Genomic DNA, 10,054 nt, shown 5'->3' with positions numbered 1-10,054 from the left:
GATGGAAGAAGCGCGGGCGGTGCAGGAGGCGGCGAAGGCTACACAGACGGATCAGGCTTAGGCACATGTGGATCGGGCCATCTGCGATGAGGAAGAAGTGTAGTACACTTGTTAGTACGTCAGATATATATTGTATGCTTTCGCATGGATACGAGGGATGAAATATGAGCGAGGGAGAGAAATTTAAAACGTGAACGGTCAATGATCATGTTTACGGACGTTCGACGAGCCGGATTTGCAAGGTCCGAATAAAGATGAATATAGATGATCTAATGGCGTCGCGCGGTTGATCGATCGCACACACACATTGGCCATTGCCGTGATCTGAACTCCAACTCGGAAGCCCCATGCCATGTTCCGAGAATCCAACAAGTTCAGCCGCCTTCCTTTCAAGTTTCAACTGGCACGACGCGCAGCGCAGGAGTTGCCTTCCGTGCGAGCCCCTACACCTAGTGCCACTTTACTATACTGTACTGTAAAAAATGTCAATCTAGACCACGTTTATGCAATGCCCGAGAATTAACAACGACGCACAAGTGAACACATCATGTTATCACATACTCCCTTTGTTTCTAAATATAAGTCTTTTTAGAGGTTTCATTAATAGACTACATATAGACGAGTGTGGCGTTTTGGTGGCCGAGCATCGTGCAGGCCGGAATCTTGCGTCGTGCAATGCAGCGTCGCGATGTGTGCGCGCCCGTTTCCACGCGGCTATACGGAAACTGTTAAAGTTGAAATACAAGGATGCGGTCGCTGTTGTGCTAGCGTTGTACGTGGGCCGCATGTGTAACCGGCGTACGCAAGCACGTCATGTGCTGCTGGGCTGATTTAAAAACAATACATGTAGCTGGTGGGGCGGTGGGCTGTTGCGGTATTAACTCTGGGCCCATGTGGCGCCGCAGAGGGCTTAACTCGGGGCCGCTGCTTCTTCCTCCCCTGGTCAGGCGACACATCCCCTTTCCCGTGATAGCTGTGCGGAGCGGCGATTCTCCATGGATGGCCTCGAGTTTTTCTTTAAGGAGGCAGAATCAGGGTGAGGAAAACAAAATTTGCTATCCTTTTTTTCTATTGCACTTGAATCGTACAGAACTAAATCTTCTGCTACTTGATTTTCTCTGCTTTTTGATTCATGAGTTCTTCTTCTCCCTCTGTTTGTTGGATCTGACTAGTTGTGAAACGTGTATGTGCCGCAGTCTGATTTCTAGGGTGGATGCGGGTGATATTCTGAGCGGCGGAATAGATGTTGTGGTGTCCGTGGTTGCTTCCATCAACGAAGTTCGCGGGCGATCTTCTGATGTGATTTCTTCTGAACCCATTGACATGAGTAGCGGCAAAGACCAGATCCGATGGAAGGGCGCGAATGTTGACTCACGCCACAACGGCGCCAGTGAGGTCGTTGGTGACTCAAACGATACGACGGCTCAAAATAGCCCGATGCATCTATGAGAGAGGAGGGAGATGCACATGGTGTCGTTGTCAACAACTCGAAGGGCTCCTGCTGGACTCGACGGTAACAAAACGTACTCATTTTTTGTCATTGCTTTTCTGCTAGAGCATGGGTTGTAGCTTTCATGGAACTAGCCTCTAGCAAAAACACACACATTCAAGAGACCGTACATGGATCAGCAAGCAAAAAAAATAAAATCCTTCTGTTCACATATTTTGATGCTATCTTGAAGAGAAGTCATGAGTTCCCACCCAGGTGTTAAAATGCCCTTAGAATCATAGCTTGTGATAAAAAAATGTTTATAAATGGTTAATCATTAAAATTTGATAGTTACCCTGTTCATTTTTGGTATTTGCCAGTAGAAGAAAACTGTTAATATCATTTCCTGGAATTTTTAAAGTGTTAGGATTGGCAACGCGTCAGAAGAGAGGGATGCCAATCCAAGCAGAATCCCTGCCCTTGAAGCTTCAATGCGAGCATACGCCAACGGCAAGGTCAGCGCCGTTGTTAATCCGGCGCTTGGAACTAGCTTTGACACGGTTGAAGAAGCGTATGAATTTTACAACCTATAGTCATGAGATACTGGCTTTGGCGTCAGGTATGCCAAAACCAGGCTGAACATCCATCGCAGTCATCACCGACGAATTCAAGTGTGAGTGCGGAATGTTTGAACATTTCGGCATGGTGTGCAGTCATGCACTGAAGGTGTTTTTTCTTTCTATTTTTGTTGATATCTTGTAAGTGCAAAACAAAACAAATTACCAAAAACCACCTAACAAGAAAGGGAACAATCTTTAACACATATGTTTTTGTATTTTTGTCCCCAGGTGATGATCCAACTTGGACTGGAAGAGGTTCCACCCAGGCAAGCGTTGGACAAGGGATGCAAGGGATATGCTCCCTCCAGAGTTTCTACGATACCAAATGGACCAGGGACCTCTCAAGTACTCATCACGACGACATAACAATCTACATCTGCTTTGCCTTGAGATTGTTAGACTGGGTGACAGTAACGTGGATGCATATGGTCTTGAGATGGAGCAGCTAACAAACCTAAAAACTTTGCTGGAGCCGGTGGCTGCTGTACGTGATGGTATGGGGTTATCTGACAGAGAGATGGCAGGTGATTCCGCGGTATGGGGTTATCTGACAGAGAGATGGCAGGTGATTCTGCAGGTTCAGCTACAGCACACAAGCAACATTTTGGTCCAACAAAACAGGTGCAAGCTGCCTCCGAAAGTTCAGACAGCTTTGGGGCGCCATCAAAGAAGAGACCAGCGGGGCGCCCCACAACAAGCCGCCACAAAGCACCATACGAACAGCCAGCTAAAAGGAGTAGGTTCTGCTCAATCTGCGTGGCCAAGGGCACAAGAGCACTACATGCCCGCAGCAGGGGGATCTTCCAAAGGCACCAAGGAAGTCGCCTCGCTGCTCCAGGTGCAGCCTGACTGGCCACAGAAGGAACACCTGCACCAACACGCCAAAAACAGATTTCTACGGTTGATTTTATTTGGTTTTTATGCTTAAAATATGGCACTTCAAGTAATTGTGCTTTGTGTGGATGTCATACTGATAGTAACTATTTTCACCTGTTTAGTGAATCTGAGTATCGTTTGTTGTCTGAAGAATTTAGTTGGACATGATGTGTTTCCAAATGTGTAATCTCTTGTTTGGTCCTGGAATTGTGTTGCTTTTGCTTGGTGTATCACTTAATATGCAGGCTCCCTCCCCCCCCCCCCCCCCCCAAAAAAAAACCTTAACCCAAAACTTTAGTTTTCTCTTTGAGTAAGGTTCGCTTAATGTGGAGTTTTTTGCTTCAGGTTAAGAAATGTTAAGTAATCATTCTAAAAAAAGGTTGAATGCAAACTTGAAAAATCCTTATCATCTGTACAAAAGAAATTGATACAATGGAGTACATATGTGAATGAGAAAGTTGATCATGTATTTTAAAAGACGTTGAACAAGCATTTGAAGAAACGGTGAAATAAGTATTAAAAATGTTGAACAACAATTTGAAAAATGTTGAACGAGTATTTTTGAAAAAAATGCTGAATAAATATTAGAAAACGTTGACCCAGAGATATGAAAAAATGATGAACAAAATTTGAAAAAAACGCTGAATAACTTTAAATACGCGCTTGTTTGAGTGGATCCGGGCACATGATGAGTGGCAGGTGCTGACTCCTTTCCCTAGAACGAACTGAGGATGAAGATGAAGCTACGTCAATCTTGTTTGAGTTGGATGCAGCTTCGATGCAGAACTATCTCTCCTATAAATACTCGGTGAGACCAAACGCAACGGTAGGATCCTCAATGTTCGACCCAAACGGCTCCCTGCCATGGCACATGTTGACCGAGTCAATTCCGTGCCGTGTACATGAGGCAGGAAGTGTTGTGCGCGTGAACGCGACATGCAGGTGTGCTACATCTCGTGTGCCTGCTATGCAGCTATGCTGCACTCGTATGCCTGCTAGTGTACGTGAGCCAGCAATGATTATTTAATAGCAAATACGGACGTTGTACACAAGACAATTTTAGGAATACAGTCGCTATACGGTAGATTTATGCACGCTAGGCATCGATCGCGCCGAGCACTGACGGGGCTGATTCCGGCCTGCATGGTGCTTGACCACCAAACGCCATTTTCAACATATAGACATGCTTTAGAGTGTACATTTAATTATTTTGTTTTGTATGTAGATTTTTTAATGAAATCGTTTAAAAGACTTATATTTAGGAATGAAGGAAGTATTAGCTCACTAGGAGGGTTGTGCGTGCTTTTCTACATTGTTAATGTTTTTTTATAATTTTTATGCATAATCTATCTTAAAATATAAGATGAGTTAATCCTTTTCAAATGCTCATAATTCAATTTCAATTGATTTGAAGAATTATTGACCCTGTGAAAGTCATGGACGAAATCTACTCACTCTGTAAACTAATATAAGAGCATTTAAATCATTAAAGTAGTTATCTAAACACTCTTATATTAGTTACATAGCGAGTAATACTTAATTTTCAATGAAATAAGAAAGCATAGTAAATTAAATTAACTGAATGAGAGATTGTTGATCTGATGAAAATCAATGATTCAATTTTAAATTGATAGCCTTAATTGAACTAAATGAGAGACCTTTAATTTCAGAAAGTTTACTCATATATTTCCTCCGTTCAAGTGTGTTGGACACTTAAGAGAATTCTGAAATTTCAAAAGTATAAATCGTGTAAGTCATTATAAGTGCATTAATCTTTGTAACTAACCCTCCCTTAAAAAAGTTGGACAATATATCTAGCGTGGGGATTGGTTGCATGTTATAAATTTACATGCATGGGTTAGCCAAACCGTGTCAACTATTATTGTTTGATTTGTTGCAGCGTTTTGGAAAGAGAGATCTGGATGGTGATTGGCGTCTTTTATGGTTCGAATTATTTCTCTTTGCGCTTAAATTGCAGTGCTTTTCCTTAGGTGCCCAAAACATCTGAACGGAGGGAGTAGTATATTAAAAAAATAAAAAAAACATCACTAAAGCTCGTGGCACAAAGACGCATGCTCGTGCAACAAACCAGCCAGTTCGATCGCCTGTCAAAGAAAGGAAAAACGGCCAGTTCGATCGGTCGCATTATGTTACGCCCCAGCCCCTTGGAACGAATGTTCACCACACGCGCTGGTTTACCAAGCGACGAGCCGTCAGAGGTCACGCATACGCCGTCAGTGATCCCGTGACGTCACATGCCGTACGTAGGGGCGACCAACGGCAGGTCCGTAACGGTGACGGCGCTTAACGGCAGGCCCGTCCGCTCATACGCTCGGCCTCGGGAGATAGACAGCTGGCGGTGGGCCCACGAAAAACCCACCCAAAACCGCCTCCCTCCCCCGCCCCTCTCCCCCTCTCCCTCCATTTCCTTTCCCCCTCTCCCTCCATTTCCTTTCCTCCTCTTCGCTTCCGGTAGCGTCTCTCCCCCTCCCGCTCCTCTAACCCTAGAGCCCAGCAATCATGCCGCCCGGGCGGAAGCTCCTGGAGGAAGTATGGAAGCAGACGCATGGGTGGAACGCGATCAAGGGGTTATGGAGTGACGCTGTCCTCAACAAGAGGCGCTTCGAGCGCCTGAGGGCGGCGCGGTCGGGTCCAGCGGAGCCCACGCCGCTGATCTTCGTCGACGAGGGCGAGGCCCTGGGGTACGAGTTCCTCACTCCGAATCTCCCACCCGTGATTCCTGTGGCAGACCCCGCAGCACCCCCGCCACCTCCGGTTCCGGTTCCGGTTCCCACTCCAGCTCCATCCCCGCCATCCCCGCCACCTCCGGTTCCGGTTCCGGTTCCCACTCCAGCTCCATCCCCGCCATCCCCGCCACCTCCGGTTCCGGTTCCGGTTCCCACTCCAGCTCCATCCCCGACATCCCCGCCACCTCCGGTTCCGGTTCCCACTCCAGCTCCATCCCCGCCATCCCCGCCACCTCCGGTTCCGGTTCCCACTCCAGCTCCATCCCCGCCATCCCCGCCACCTCCGGCTCCGGTTCCCACTCCAGCTCCATCCCGGACACCTCCGGTTCCGGTTCCCACTCCAGCTCCATCCGATGCGGTGATTCGCGCTTGGAGAAACTCGTCCGTGTTCACCTACGGGAAGGTCGCCGTCGTTGGCTTGGCGGCTGTCTTTCTCCTCTACTTGTTTTGGCGCCGCGCCCGCGGCTGGAATGTCGTCGGCGGTGACGACCAGGGCGGGCCCGATCCTGGGGCAGGGGGCGGGATGCACGGCGCAGCTGCCAGGGGACTTCTGGACGCGGTCGGCCTAGTGCTGGGACAAGAGGCCGACGACGGCGATGGCCACGGCGGGGGTGATAAGCCGCTGCTGATCAGGAGAGGCGTCCCTTCGGACCTACAGGTTCAGGTATCGATCGTTTCGTAACTGCAATGTTTCTGTTTCTAGTAGTACCACATCTGCAAGTGCAAGTACCAGCAGGAACCACATATGCATTGTTCGATCTATGGCGGTGAGTCTTCAACTCATTGGTTTCCCGTTTCTGTGATAAGTCAGAATGCAATGCAACTAGTACAGTGTTCATCGTTGGACTTGATGTTATTAGGAGGATTGCATTTCAGTGTGATAGCTGGTTGCTGCCATTAATTGAATAAATTTATCAAGTTGGTATAAATTGTATGCATGCTATGCAATTCTCATCTTCTACATGCCAATGTAAATATGGATATATAATGTTGGTGAATGTAAGTACTGCCCTTTCAGCCCAGTAAGTAGGACTGGACTGTACCCATTGAATTCTGCAGTTTTAGAATCAGTATAATATTTGGATCATGATATAAGTATTGTGTTCTGTTACAGATATTTTGGAGGATATGTTAGGGGACTTTTCCGTAGCTGACAGTTTAGTGATCACGGTTTTATAGGTTAACATGGACATTATATGTGTAATAATGGAGGTTGTCAGGTGCAAACTGTAGTGAACATTTTTCTATAAAATATGCGAAAAATGTAGGGAATTACTTTGAACATGATAAGAGCAAAAGGGCCCAATATAGTTTTTGGTATCCTAATCTGTAGCTGCAGTGTGGTTGCCTTTATATATTGGAACATCATCTGGAGTCGCACAGAGGAGATTACATTTCTAGGGCAGCCATACTTGTACTACAATCGGGGCATCTCTTCTAGAATAAGATGGCAGTACTCAATTTGTTTATAATAGGAAGTATTATGTCTTTTTTGCCATGTTTGTGTATATGAAAGTAACTATATCTACATTACAAACGTTCAACCTGCCCACTCTTATGGCTAAGAATCGAATAGTGCTTCACACCTGAGCTGTACTTATCCAGTTGCCCTGCAAAGCTCAGTAATTGGGCGATTGGTTTACCGTTTGTGCACCAGTAAACTAAAAGGGCATACCATAGTTGCCATGCTGCTGCTACTTCAAACTATGCAGATAAAAAACAAAAGAAATGTGCTAAGTAACATATTGCTGACAATTGTTGTGTGTGATTGTCTTAGGCACTTCGTTTGTGTGATGGAGAGTTTGGTGGTTACTTTCTCAAGGCTTTCTCAATACTTGATTCAACAGAAAATATTTCTGTAGAGCTGGTATGCCATCCAATTTCGTTTCATCTCTTGTATCTACCATCCTTCAGGGTTACCGTGAATTTCGGTTATAATATATACCATCTTAACATTGAAGGTTCTTGATATGAAAACGAAACCACGTGCACTGGAACAACTGAAGCTTATACTCGAAAAACATGACGGCAGGTACTTGGGAACCCATGCTTTTGTGACTGAGCTCGTAATTGGTATAACTTTTCACTTTTCACCGTTCTTTATTCTTGAATTCAAGTCAGCCTAACATTTTAAAATATCCTCTTTGACAACGTTTTGTGATGTCTGCGGTTTGAGTATTCACAATTTGGACAGACCCTTTACAAACCACTCCCTCCGCAAACTAATATAAGAGCATTTAGACACTACTTTAGTAATCCAAATGCTCTTATATTAGTTAACAGAGGGAGTACTACCTAAGTACTGACGAAATTATCTTTGAACTGTTTATGCTTGCCGCAGCTTTAGAGATATGAATCTACCTTGGCTTGTTTCCCTGGCTGGAAACGGACGTGGGAAGCTCGTGCCAAGAAATGCATTCAAGCAGGAAAACTACAACAGCGGAGAATTCCACTGCTACAAGGTACTGTATAATTGAGTTCCTGGTCCATTATGTTCAGCATATCATTTTTCCTGAAATACCTCAAAATGAGTAAAATGGTGATGTGCCCCTTCGATTACATGGCTTATGTTGCCACTAAATAGAGAAAACCCTCTGTTGGCACTGTTTTCTTTTCTTAAACCATCCATACCCACAAAGAACCTTGAGACGTGTGTTAAATCATGCCACACTCTGGCCTACGTGGAGTTTTTTGTTTTTGTTTTTTGAAACGGAACGTGGAGTATTTGATAGTATGCTGTGCTTTGACTTGCAGCTCCCAGAACACCATCTCCCGCTTGGCATGACTTTGGTTGGGGTCTCAGTAAGTGGTAGGGTTTTGTTTGTCTCTGCCTTCCAGGTCTTTGGTTGCTTATTACCAGTTACCACAACCATGTTGTTTGCTGATGCACACTGACTTCACTGACCGATGTAGGTGAAAGTGATGAAAATGCTGCTTTGGGTAGCTGGATTCGCAGTTTGAACAATATCAAGCTTAAAGATGTGATAGGGCGTTGTCCAGCAAGGTAACTTTCTCCTCTCTGTCTCTCTCGCAGGGATGGAGCTTCCTTGTAAGCAATGGGGTCAATTGACCCCAATAAAATTAGCAAATCCTTCACTTATTTAGTGCTAATCATTATCCATTTATAGATGATGACCCCATTGTCACAGAAATGACCCCACTAAGGGTTTTTTCTCGGAAAATCATACTGTTTTCTAGCGATTTTTTTATAGCCATTTCTAGGGTAAAGCTGTTCCTCCTTGAAGTACTAGCATTAAACTAACTGATAGCTCTGTGTTCAGTTGTCAAAGCAACCCTTTTCCTGATAATAAACTGGGTGCTAATAACTCTGCTGATCCACCAGGGGAGTATTTGTATTGAGGAGCTGATAGGGAGGCTTTTCTGATGAGGATATAGAGCATACACGCTGAAGACTGGCTACTACGCATGGAAGATCCAGGAAGTGATGCCGATTCAGAAACATAATTGGAGGATGGTTTTTGTGCACCCCAAGCTGGGGGTTTGCATTTTCTTTTCCTTTTTTGGTGGACAATACAAACTACGCGCTGATCAATGTATATTAGACGATTCAGGTATAAACATGTTAGTAGACATATAAACTGTGGACCCATGTCCCAAAATTCAGAAACAGTTGCCATCAGGAAATACACATTACCGCAGAATTTGACGAAGGAATGTTGGTTCTTTTGTCCGTGAGTATTTTCATGCATATGATGAACTGGTCATATGATAAACCTTAATGGTCTTGCCCTTAGTTTAACGTGCAAACGGAAAGGAAAACGGAGCGTTCATCCGTAGAAGAAGCTGCAGAAGATTCTCTCATGGATTTCAAACTGGAGTTTAACAGTTGATCTTTTTATCGAGGGAGTTAATGGTAGCTCATGTTTGGCCCCAATCATGATAGGAATCACAAAAGTGCAGAAGTATTTGGTCTTGTAAAATTATATGCCATTACAAGTCTGAAGATGTTGGATTTTGCATGATAAAAAGTATGTTTTATATCATGATCATACAAACCGTTAATTCAACACAACCTCACTCTTGTTATTCTTCTTTATCAAGGAAATACACCTTAAATACTGGAATAGCTGCACGAAACCAACATTATCTCTGATTCTAAATAAACACCCCTAGGCACTTGGTGAATCATCCATACAAAGCTGCCTATCTGACACAAATTCTTGTTGAAAATCCAGGCACGCAAGGGCATAAAAAGAATAACACCAAGTAACCAACAAAAGAAATAGGTAGTGCTTATCATGGTAATAATTATATGCACCGAGAAAAGTATGCCATATCGAATTTTCAATCAGGAAAGATATGGCGTGAAACAAATCTTCTGTGCATTGCATCACCTGTACAATTATGAACACAAGATATTC

The 10,054-nt window shown here is 44.5% G+C and overlaps 1 long non-coding RNA gene across 1 annotated transcript; it reads left to right on the top strand.

Annotated features, from left to right (window-relative positions):
* Positions 1 to 8,424: 8,424 nt before the first annotated feature.
* LOC123429642 lies at positions 8,425 to 9,315 on the top strand. The gene is made up of 3 exons (XR_006622723.1): positions 8,425 to 8,481; positions 8,586 to 8,676; positions 9,016 to 9,315. It is a non-coding gene; the product is annotated as an uncharacterized LOC123429642 (long non-coding RNA).
* The last annotated feature ends 739 nt before the right edge of the window (positions 9,316 to 10,054 follow it).

This window comes from Hordeum vulgare, chromosome 2H (genome assembly GCF_904849725.1).
Source record: "Hordeum vulgare subsp. vulgare chromosome 2H, MorexV3_pseudomolecules_assembly, whole genome shotgun sequence".
Classification (NCBI taxonomy): Eukaryota; Viridiplantae; Streptophyta; class Magnoliopsida; order Poales; family Poaceae; genus Hordeum; species Hordeum vulgare.
This window is presented reverse-complemented; position numbering and strand designations above follow the sequence as displayed.